The sequence below is a fragment of the Dipodomys merriami genome, unplaced genomic scaffold (assembly GCF_024711535.1).
Source record: "Dipodomys merriami isolate MVZ:Mamm:240054 unplaced genomic scaffold, mDipMer1.0.p SCAF_492, whole genome shotgun sequence".
Classification (NCBI taxonomy): Eukaryota; Metazoa; Chordata; class Mammalia; order Rodentia; family Heteromyidae; genus Dipodomys; species Dipodomys merriami.
This window is the reverse complement of record NW_027206060.1, coordinates 63,752-76,178: the sequence shown is the minus strand read 5'-3', so window position 1 is coordinate 76,178 and position 12,427 is coordinate 63,752. Positions and strand designations below refer to the sequence as shown.

Below are 12,427 nucleotides of genomic sequence, written 5' to 3'. Positions count from 1 at the left end.
TATTTCTGATTTAATTTTGTCATTTCTTTCCATCTACTGGATTGGGGTTTATCTTGCTGCTCTTTTTCAAGGAGGCTCAGATGTCTCATTAAATTGTTGGTTTCAGATCTCTCCAATTTGTTGATATAGCATCTCAGAGCTATACACTTGCCTCGGAGTACTGCCTTTGCTGTTTCCCAGAGGACCTGGTAATATGTGTGTTCTTTTTTGTTGAATAACATGAACATTTGAATTTCCTTTCTAATTTCTTCCAAATCCCACTCGTGAGTCAGCAGTGTGTTGTTTAGCCTCCATTAGTTACAGGACTTTCTTTGGTAGCTTTTGGTTTTTAGTTCTAATTTTATTCCCTTGTGGGCTGAGAGAATGCAAGGTATTACTGCAATGTTTCTGAATTTGGGCAAGTTTGCTTTGTCACGTAAAAAGTGGTCTATTTTGGAAAATGTTCCATGTGCTGATGAGAAGAACGTGTATTCTGATGCTGCTGAGTGAAATATTCGGTAGATGTCTGTGAAATCTTGTTGATGTATGCAGTTGTTTAGATCTGCAGTTTCTCAGTTTAATTTTTGCCGAGTTCATCTATCTAGTGGGGAGAATATTGTGTCAAGTTCCCAACAATCAATGTCATTGTATCTATGTGGCACTTGAGGGAAAGTAGTTTTTCTTGGATACATTTGGGTACTCCATTGTTTGGAAAATAGATATTTAGAATTGTAATATCCTCCTGAAGGAAGGATCCCTTAAATAATATATAGCGAGCTTCCTTATCTCTTCTCATTGATTTTAATTTGAAGTCTATTTTATCTGATCTGAGGCTTGCAACACCTGCCTGTTTATGGGGGCCGTTTGCTTGGTAGATTTTGTTCCAGCATTTGACATTCAAAATGTGTTTGTTTTTATGGGCAAGATGTGACTCCTGAAGGCAGCAGATAGAAGGATCTTGCTTTTTAATCCAACTAGGTAGTCTATGTTGCTTAATTGGAGAGTTCATTCCGTTAATGTTGAGAGATAGGACTGAAAGGTATTTGGGAGTTCCTGCCATTTTATCCACCTTCTTGCGAGCTGTACCAACTGGGTTCTTCCTATGTTCTTGGATTCTCAATTTGGGTGCAGTTTCTTGGCCTTTATTGTGGTCTTGTTGGTTTTCTATGTGTAGGATATGTTTAAGAATCTTTTGTAGGCCTGGTTTGGCAGAGATATATTGTTTCAAATTTTCTTTGCTATGGTAGGTTTTTATTTGACCTTCAGTTATGAAGGAAAGTTTAGCTGTGTATAGTATTCTTGGTTTATAATTGTTTGTCTTTAGGGCATGGCATACCTTATCCCGGGCTCTTCTTGCTTTGGTTGTCTCTGCTGAGAAATCTGAGGTGATTCTAATTGGTTTCCCTTAATAGTTATTGATCTTTTCTCCTTGAGAGCTTTAAGGATCTTTTTCTTGGTCTAAATTGATCCTGTGTGGATTATAATGTGAAGGAGGGAAGTCCTGTTCTATTCTGGTATAGTTGGAGTTCCAAAAGCTTCTTGTATCTGAATAGGCCTATCTTTTTGCATGTTTGGGAAGTTCTCTGTTGGATCCTGTTAAACACATTTCCTAGACCATTGACTTCTCTCTCTAAGTGCCCCATTACACTCATTATCCTCAGATTAGTCCTTCTGATGGTGTCTTCTAAATGTTGAATAGATCTGTCATATTTCTTGGATTTGTCTTGATGTTTGTACGTTCTTTCTCTATAATATCTAAGCTGTCTTCAATCCCCAAGATTTGATCTTCTGCATGGTCTAACCTATTGTCAAGACTTTCTACTTCGTTAATATTTCTTTTCTTTCTAATTGGTTGGTTTGATTGCTTCAAACTCTTTGTTGGAGCTTTGTTACAGATCTTCTATGAACTTCTTTGCTTCCTTAATTTGGTGTTCAGTGTTTATTCTCAAATCACTTAGTTGATTGGTTATGGTTTCCTTGGACTCCCATTCCTTCTGTTGGGTTCCATTCAGCATTCCCTTTGTGGTCTTCCTGATTTCTTTCAGCTCTCTCTTTATGGATTCCATAAATGCCTCTAAAGATCTTTGTCTATCTCATCCCGCTCTCTCAATTCCTGTATTACTCTTTGATTAGCTTCCTCACGTTTATGCATTTCCTGACTTTCTCTTTGTCTATTCTCAGCCAGCTCACGCAATTCATGTCTATCTCTTTGACTGGACTCAGCCTGCTCTTGCCATCCCTGTATTTCTCTTTGAGTGTTTTCAATCTGCTCAAACAATTCCTGTGTCAATCTTTGAGTAATTGTCTCAAGCTCATGATATTCCTGTATTGACCTTTGGTTTGCTCCTCTCTCTCCCTATCATGCTCACACTGAGTCCTTTGCAGGTTTTCAATTTTTTCATTTACCATGTTTACCAGTAGTGTTTGTATAGCTTTTGGGGAACTCTCTCCTGGATTATTATTATCTGTTCTGTCCCCTGATTATTATGAGTGGGAGTTGAGATACCCGGACTTGCCATTTTTCTTGTGTTTTTCTGCTTGTTCTGCCGATTTGGAATGAAAGTAACACCAGTTTTATGCTAGAACACTATCTTAAGACAAGCATCATCCAAAGTCTGTAGTTGCACAATCAAAAATCTGCAGATACAATCTAGTTCAACAGATCTTTTTATTCAATATCAAACATCTATGTACTAATGGGCTATGAACAGCAAAGAATAATTTGACATACAAGAAATTAGAAGGTTTAGTGAGAAATGTGGGTAAAAATAGATATAGAGGGATGTGGAAAGGTAAAAGGAGAATTAAATTATCTAAGTCCTAATCTCAATAAAGGAAATAGTTTGGTTAGAATGATAATAGAGAAAGAAAAAATAAGAAAAAGAAAAAAGAGACAAGAAAGAATAGAAAAATAAATATTAAAAACTATTAATTGAAACACTTAAAATTTATGCAAATTTAAGAACGTAATATTCACAGAAGAACAGGGATAGGATGAGAGAAGGCGAGGGATAGAAAGGAGATGCGAAAAAGTAAAAAAGAGTTGAAAATATTATACAGGTATAAAGAGGCAGTACTGCTATTAAGGAACTTGTCAAAGATGATTTGAATTGAGTAATAAATTTCTGGATTGTGTACACAATGGGGGATAAGGTCTAATAATCAACTATTGGTATATCTGAGGATGAGCAGAAAAGCAATTAAGTCACGCAAAAAAGAACGAAAGAAGAAAAAAAGTGAAAAGAAAAAGTTAAGTAGAGCTAAAACACACACACACACACACACACACACACACACACACACACAAACACACACGCGCGCACAGATATTCCCCCAAAATAAAAATTATAACAGGAAGAAAAAAAGGTTAACAGCAAACAATTTTTTAAAATTAAAAATGAAAACAAAAAATTTAAACAAATTTTAAAAGGTACAAAAATGAGTTCTTTGAATTTTTGGAGGGTGTGGGAAGATACTGTATCTCCCTTGTGTCTGTAACCAGTCTCTTGTTGGAGTCTCTGGTCTGCTTGTGGTGTTTGATTTTCTTGTGGCTTGATTGGTTTCTTAAGTTAGTTTGTTTGAGCAGGCAGAAAAATGTTCTGCTTTACCCAGAATTTTGTGATCCTCCTCCCAGGCTAGTTCAATGGGAGGGAGATCTGCTTTGAGTCTCACAAAAGAGGGAGATGGATTTTTCCTCTAGTTTGGAGATGCTTTGTTGAGGCTTGGTTCTGGGTAGAGTGGAGGCCTTTCAGCAAGCAGTAGAGTTTCCCTGAGGGGCTAGCTTCTGAGACACTTACAGAGCCTATCCTGGAGATATACTCAGGGTTTATGTTTACTGAATTTCAGTTGATTGTCAAGACTGTTGTAGGGAGGGGCAGCCTCTGGCTCTGTTTAGCCTGTGAAGAAATCAACACTTGAGGAGGACAGAACTTTCTCTGCTTGGGCGGGATGACTTTTCCCTGGGTGGAGCTGAGCCTGGCAGGTGAGGTCGGGTTCCTGTGATCTGCTAAATGACTCTTGTTTTCTTCCAAGGCCTGAGTTGGAGCTAGCTGCTCAGCCAGGCCTTTATCACTATAAAAGATGGAGATCTCCAGTAGTGGGGAGGGGAAGTGTTGCCTTTCCTCCTCTGCTCCCTTAGAAGGAGTGAGGATGTCAGGCTTCTACTCATGCCAGAGTCTTGGTTCCTGGGTCATCGCTGGTCTGCGATTTGCAGGATGAAGATGTCTGTTCCTTGTCAGTTCTTGCTGGTGTTGTGTAGAATCCCCTAGCCCGCTGATCTGGGGCTTTGGTCCCAGACTCTCTGTGTTTCATTTCTGATGGCCTACAGCTGCCACAGCCACCGCCACAACCACAGCGGAGCCTGCTGGCAAGTGCACGGACCTGTCCCCTTGCCTGGATTTTCCCTCTCTGGCCAAACTCTCTGGTGATGGCACCCTTGGTGTGATTCTTTTACTTAGGACTGTTCACTGGAATACTTAAACTGCTTTCTATGAGAGAGCCTGTTTAGACTCCACCTTCTCCCCTACCATCTTCCCTGAACTCTTTTGAATTTTAATTATTTCTTGTTAATCTCATCTTTAATCTCTTTATACAAAATCAATAATTAATTCAAGGGAGGAGAAAGGAAAATTTAAGCAACTCTTTACATTTTCCAATTTTCAATAACATGATATTGCTTATATCATTTTCTGTTTAATCTTTAGACTATAGAATTCAATTTAGTTAGACCTTTCATAAAGCTATATGTATTTTATTTATTTTATGTTAATTGTTTTTTCCAAAGCCTGCGTGTCTAATTTCCCTTGGTTTCTTTCAGTGTCAAGTAGTTCAGATTTCAAATTGAAGAATAAATTGAAGGAAGCAAACAAAAAATACAGTTCTTCTCATCTGATAATGCCTCAATAAGAATGAAGAAAGAGTTCATCCTGCTAAGGACCTATGATAGGATATCAAAAAGAGAATTCATTTTTCTAAGTATTCCCTATCTTTGAATGGAAATTAAATGATATAAAACACAATATACTGCTCAGGTACTTTTACGTTTTATCAGTTTTGCACATTATCATAAGGACATTACCTCAGTCTACAACATTCCTTCATTATTCTGTCCTTGATACTTTTACACTACCAAGACATAAGATAACCAGTATGATTTAAAGCATGAGACGTTGTACACATGGCTTCCTTGGAAGCAGAGCATGGTCAATAGATCACATTCCTTCTGGTTGCTCACTACCTGTAATGTTTTCTGTAATATTATTGCATACTATTTAGTATTAAAAAATTTTGGCTAAACTCAAAGCTCATTCACAGAATTTTATGTTAAGTATTTTGCATGTTTTATTTCTCTCAATTCTTAAGATAACAATTGCTATAATGCTAATGTTATTACCATTTTAGCGTTGGGAAAAATTGTAATTTAAGGGACGAAGTGCATGGCCCAAAGACACATAGTGAGGAAGGAAATGAGTCACGGTCTCCAAAAGCCTTTTAGCAATACAAAAAATGTAGGTAAAAATCTCTCCATTCTCTTACACTCTCATTTCAATATTTATATTGTCCTATAAATAATAACATACCAAATATTGCCCATGGTGATTGTCTTCTGTTACATTTTGTCTCCAACACAGACTGTGTTGGTGACATTGGGTTATCATGCACAGAGATGAGCTTATAAATTGAGGTCCAAAGATAGTCAAATTTCTTTTGTCCCATAGCTCCTGTATCCTTTTTTAAAAAGTACTAAAACTTTTAAATACCAAAACTTACTATCTTTTAAGAATCCAAAAACGAAGTGAATTCACATATAATCACTCCAAAATGATTTAAAAGTTGGAGATGATAAAACAGGCCCCCATCAAGTAAACTTTCTTCTACTTTTAAAATTATTCTGAAAGCCTTGTCCTGGCTGGTAACACCTTTAATCCTATCTACTCGGGATATCTACTCAGGAGCCTGAGATCTATGGAAAACTGTTGGAAGCCACTCAGGGCAGAATAAATTCATGAGATTATTTTTCAGAAATTATAATGAACTAGCAAAGAGCCAGGAATGGAGATGTAGCTCATATATTAGCTCATCAATCTAGAGAGGAAAGGCCTAGCAAGACCTTGAAGCCCTGATTTCAAACTCTGAGCATGCCAATGCACAAGCATGTGCATGTGTGCATGTGTGCATGCGTGTGTGTACACACACCCACACCCACACATTTATTCAAAATACCTTCAAATCAGCATATCAGTGTTCTGCATTAATTTCTTTGTTAACGATATTATCTGGGTAAAATAGAGGAAATAAACTCTTCTATATCAGAACATTTTTATCCTTTTTTTTTTTTACTGTGAAAATACTGTACAGAGGGGTTACAATTACATGGGCAAGATAATGAGTACATTTCTTATCAAGCATTGTAGCCTCCTCCTTTGTTTCCCCTTCCCATCCCTTCCCATCCTCGTAGCCCTCCCACCCAATCCTCCCCGCTCCCCCCACCAAAGTTGTGAAGTTCGTTTTCAACATAACGACTTGTACTTCTCATTGTTGCCAATGGGTCCACCTGTAAAAATAACTGTACAGAGGTGTCATATTTATATGAGCAAATAATGAGTACATTTCCTAACAAGCATTGTAACCTCTACCTTTCTTTTTCTTCCACCATCCTTTCCCTCCCACCTCCAGAAATACACTCCCCTCCCCCTTCCCCTGCCTAAAGTGTAAAGTTCATTTTTCAACATAGTGTCTTGTGCATCTCAACCTGTATCCATATTTAAGAATTTTGTATTTCCCTTTCCCCTCCCCAAATTAGAGAAACATATACACAGGATGTAGGCGCACCAACTTCAAGTACAGTGAAAACAGGGGTTAGAGCGTAGGGAAGGAACATATAAAGGAACAAAAAAAATCACATCACACATTATAAGTATCTTAGAAACAATAGCAACAAAAAAACCACTTGTCTGGTCCATTTCCTGTAATATCATCTTATCTGATATGCACATAGCTTCTGATCTATTCCGCTTATCCCAGACATATATTAGCTGTTGAAAATAAGGGAAACCATTGGACCTACGTTTCTTTGGACTTGGCTTACTTCACTTAATAAATTTTTTTCCAAGTCTTTCCAATTCTTAACAAATTGGGCGATGTCATTCTTTCTCATGGAGGCATAGAATTTCATTGTGTATATATACCACATTTTCATGATCCATTCATCTTCTGTGGGCCATCGGGATGGGCTCCATATCTTAGCTATTGTAAATAATGCTGCAGTAAACATAGTTGTTCTGGGAGTTTTAGTATGGTCTTCTTTGTGATCATTTGGGTAAATCCCCAAAAGTGTGATTGCTGGGTTATAGGGGAGCTTTATATGGAGTCTTTTCATGAGCCTCCATACTGCTTTCCAAAGTGGTTGAACAAGTTAACACTCCCACCAAGAATCTAGTAAGGTTCCCTTGTGGCCACATCCTTTCCAGCATCTTTAGTTGTAAAAATATGGAATGATTCAAGAATTTGCATATCAACCTCGCACAGGGGCCATGTTAATCTACTCTGTACTGCTCCAATGTTAGTGTATGTGCTGCTGAATTGAGCACAGAGCATTTTTTATATATAAAGTGTAATTGATTTTCTTGAACTAGACAATTCAAAGAAAAGTAAGTTTTGAAGAATTCTCGTGAAATTTTAAAACCATGTACTTCTTACATAAGCAAACATTTAAGAATAGCCAAGATTGACATGTCAAAAACAAAATAATCCCAGATATTGTTGTTCAAGAGATGTGTAGGATCGGGGGAGGGGGGTGGAATTGGTTGGGGGGGCGGAGGAAGGCTGGGAAGGGATGTGAAGGGTAAACAAAGGAGGAGGCTGCAATGCTTCATAAGAAATGTACTTACTCATTATCTTGCCCATGTAAATGTAACCCCTCTGTACAGTATGTTCACAAAAAATAAAAATAAAAAAGAGATGTGTAGGAGGACGAATTCAATTATTCTGTATAAGGCACCTGTCATAATGAACACTGCGGCAAGTGTTAAGGTTTTTTAAAAGTTTTAATGTTTTAAATATATTTAATTTTGGGAATTTGCTTATATAGGCCAAAATTAGGACTGTTTTTCAGGTCATACAACTTTTCTATAAATATTTAAGATTTATGGTACCAGACATATGCTACTAAAAAGTACATTTCAGAGTTTATAAAAACATTACTAATGAGACGTTGCAAAGTCTTAGTGTAAAGAAGCAGTGTGAAGAGTTAAGACTTTGTTAACTGCACAGTTTCTCTTAAAACTTTAGGGCTTCCTTACTTTATATATTAGTGAGGAACAAATGATGATATAAACCATATACATATACATATACAAATGATGAGATGAGTCATAAAAAGCAATCTTAGTGGGTAACTTTAAAAACTACACATAGCCTATAAAACTCTTGCTGAACATCATAATCTTATTCAGTGTTAAATGTACAGGAATGTGAGAATAGTAAAATCAAATATGTAAGTACACTTCAAATACTGAAAACACTGGTAATTCTTTGGTATTTTATTTTATTAATCATTAATATTTAGTTATTGTGTTTCTTTATTTGTAGTATTGTTTCCCTTGTAATATAGTAAAACCTGTTGTTATTCATCATCAGGAGGTACTTTGAGAAGGTTACTGGGATGGCCAAACCATTTTTTATAGTTGCATGTGAATTTACAAAAAGCAAAATTAAGAACAAAATATTGATTAAAAATTATCAAGTACAGTCAGAATCAGGAGGGATGATAAATGTCCACACTTAAAATCTTAGCCCTAGGCTGAAGCAGTGATATTACAGAGTTGAGGTCACAAAAGTGAGAGACTGTGTTTTGTTTTGTTTTTTCTTTGATTTTGTTGGCCATGGGGTTGAACTCTGGGGCCTGGTTGCTGTACCTCAGCTCAAGGCTAGTGCCACCACTTGAGCCACAGAACCACTTCCGTCTTTTTCTACTTATGTGATGCTGAGGAATCAAAACTAGGGCCTCATGCATGCAAGGCAGGCACTCTACAACAGCCACCGTCCCAGCTCCTGATAGACTGGGTTTTAAAGATTCATCTAAACAACATTTTCTTTCTGCTTTGGGTTATATAATGAAATATATGAATATCTTTTCATATTTTTGTGTATTGTTATACTTCTAAATTTATACTAACCCCAGCCACTTTATTCTTTTCAAAGTCATGAAATATCTCTGAGAGTTTGCTAATGTGAAATTGTGTTAGCATTTTTAATTACTTCTGAGTCATTTTTAATTTTTATTAAAATCATTTTATATTTTGGGTTCAGGGATTATCATACATCAAATACCTTCAAATGTACATGTAGAGTCTAAAGATAACGGTATGAATATTCTCATACAGCTCTTTTTTATCTGTTATACACTTTCAGTATCATGATATTTCTCCCTCTTTCACACTCTCTCATTTCCTCTCTTTCTCTTTCATGCTCTATGTCTGCTACATAGAATTTCTGCTGGTCTACTATTATCTTTGAGGATCCACTGGTTTGTGGGAACATGATGGGGAGTAACATTTTCCCTTGCATTCTTTAAGAATTATGAGTGACGTGATATTATTCTTTGACATTCTAAATGGCAAAACAACAGGTCTAGGAATTCCTTTTCACGTTTACTACTATTACAAATTTCATCTCATAAGAATCATTTGGATGGATATGATATTTTAACTTGGGCTGGGAAAGTGGCTCAGTGGTAGAGCGCTTGCCTTGCATGCATGAGGCCCTGGGTTCGATTCCTCAGCAGCACATAAGCAAAAAGAAAAAAATCCAGAAGTGGCGCTGTGGCTCAAGTGGTAGAGCACTAGCCTTGAGATGAAGAGCTGAGGGACAGTTCCCAGGGCCAGACTTAAGGCACCAAGACTGGACCCCTCCCCCCAAAAAAGGTATTTTAACCTGTGAACTAAAAGTTCTTTTTCTTTCACAAACAACCTTTGTCGTTGATTATCTGTTTGTAACTACATGTAATGAAAATAAAGCTCTCCTATGGAAAATAGACCGAAGTTGTTCACGGGGATGAAAAAGAAGGTAATGGTGGAAGTGAGTACAATAGAGCACAGGTCCTCAGAGCAGTTTATCATGAACACTTTGTGAGAATGACAATGTTCTGGGAACTATAGATTAAGTCACTGAACAAAGATATATATGCATATATATTTGTATATGTATATTTATTTATATATGCATATATGTGTATATGCCCTTATATTGTACACATATATGTTACTATACACACAAATTCACATATACATATGCACATGTATACATGCACACATGGAGAAAGAAACATAATTACAGCCAACGCAAGTTTCATTAGTTGCTGAAAATGCCTTAGATGGAATGCTTGGAACAAAAAATGTTCAAGATGTATTTGTCTCTAAGAGTGCTTTTACCACTCCTCTTATCTCTTAAAACTGGTAGGTTTTGACAGATTGGACTTGCAAAATGCAGTATATGAGATAGCAAGTTACTCGGAAATATCAGTATGTAAAGATCATATGGTGTCTCCCTGATCCCCAAGGAATGCTTGCTCTTATACACACTCTCAACAACCAAAGTAGCAGGAGGATATCATGGTAAAGAATAAAATTATAAGCCTTTAACTGGCATCCTTCTTTGAACTCTTTTCCAACAGCCAGCATCAATTCCTAAGCAGATTAGTGAGTCCAGATAAAACTGGACCTCAGGTCAACAGGTAACCAACTCATGTGAAAATTCCTATGAGAGAAATGCTGACTGAGGTCTTGCTGATTTTCTGGCCAAGAAAATAAGAAACGAAGAGATTATTTTTAATATATTAAAGTTTGAGAATAATTTGTAACCTGTCAATAAATGTGTAGAAAACAACTAAACCAACTGACAAAAAAGGTGTCCATTTCATTTATATGGTCTTGGACTTGGTGACTGATTTTACTTGTGTCTACACAAGTAGAATCAGCATAAATCAAGCCAGCATTTCTTCATTTAATATACAAAGATAGAATTCAGGTTGACCCATTGTAATAATGAGAATAATAATGTAGTAATAAGACACTTTATCAGAGAGTGGGTGGAGGGATGAGTTGAGGAGGTGTGAAGAGAAGGGATGGTAGGGGAAAAAAAGGATGAGGTAAAAATGCTCAATAAGAAATGGACTCATGCCAGGTGCCGGTGGCTCATGCCTGTAATCCTAACAACTCAGGAGGCTGAAGTGTGAGGATTGTGGTTCAAAGCCAGCCAGGGAAGGAAAGTCCGTAAACTCTTATCTCCTATAAACCACCAGAGAACCGGAATTGGCACTGTAACTCAAGTGGTAGAGCGAGAGCCTTGAGCTGAAGAGTTGAGGGACCGTGCTCAGGCCTAGAGTTCAAGCCCATGACCAATAGTAAAAAAAATTTGTACTCATTATCTTACTTATGTAATTGTAACCACTCTGTACAGTATCTTTACAATATAAATATCTATCTATCTATCTATATATGTATATATATTATAAAGATGCAAGGAAAACTTTTGTACTTATAGGAAGTTGTATTTGTCACTCAATATCAGTAAGGTATTGGTTTTAGGACCACAGGCATATTAAAACATCAGATACTCAACTACTCTACATGAACACAGTATATTGTTTACATTAGGATCTGCCCACAACCTAGTGCAGTGTAATTGCTATGAAAATTTGTACAACATTCTATGTTTGTAATAAAAAATAAAAGTATATACACTGTCAACAGATCCAAATTTTTTCAGATAATTTTTGTCTGCATTTTGTGGATGGAATTGGAAGCAAAAATTTCATCAGCAAGACTGGTCTGCAAAATATAACAAAAAGCAGACACAGCATCATTGAATAGTACTGAACTCCAAGGAGAAGTACTTGAATTGAGACATTATCAGAAAGTGTAAGCATGCAAGTACTTTTTAGAAATAGAGCTGCTAGATTTCTCATGGAGAGCTTTCATAACACTTTGTGAAACACAAGCCACAACCTCACTGAAGAGTAAAAGGTTTTCCTGCACCTTTCTGTCATGTCTATATACACAATGGAATTCTATACCTCCATCAGAAAGAATGACATTTCCCCATTTGTTAGGAAATGGAAACGCTTGGAAAAAATTATATTAAGTGAAGTAAGCCAAGCCCAAATACACAAAGGTCCCATGGTTCCCCTTATTTGCAATATCTAGTATATGTATGAGTCAAGCAGGAAAAGTCAGATAATGTGATGTTAGGAAAAAGAATCCTTAGATAAGTATTTAATTGTTTTTCTTTCATTTATAAGATTATTTCTTTGTAGCTTTGTATGTCCCTCCCCCACAGTATAACCCCTTCTTTCACTATATTTGATGTCGGTATAATTTGTGGAGGAGATGGGGAAAAACAAGTCGTGGACGGGGATCAAGGAAGATGGCGGAGGCGAAGCTGGAGGCAT

The 12,427-nt window shown here is 36.8% G+C and overlaps 1 non-coding gene across 1 annotated transcript; it reads right to left on the bottom strand.

Annotated features, from left to right (window-relative positions):
• Positions 1–7,461: 7,461 nt before the first annotated feature.
• LOC138809341 (U6 spliceosomal RNA) lies at positions 7,462–7,568 on the bottom strand. The gene has a single exon (XR_011366814.1). It is a non-coding gene; the product is annotated as a U6 spliceosomal RNA (small nuclear RNA).
• Between the last annotated feature and the right edge of the window lie 4,859 nt (positions 7,569–12,427).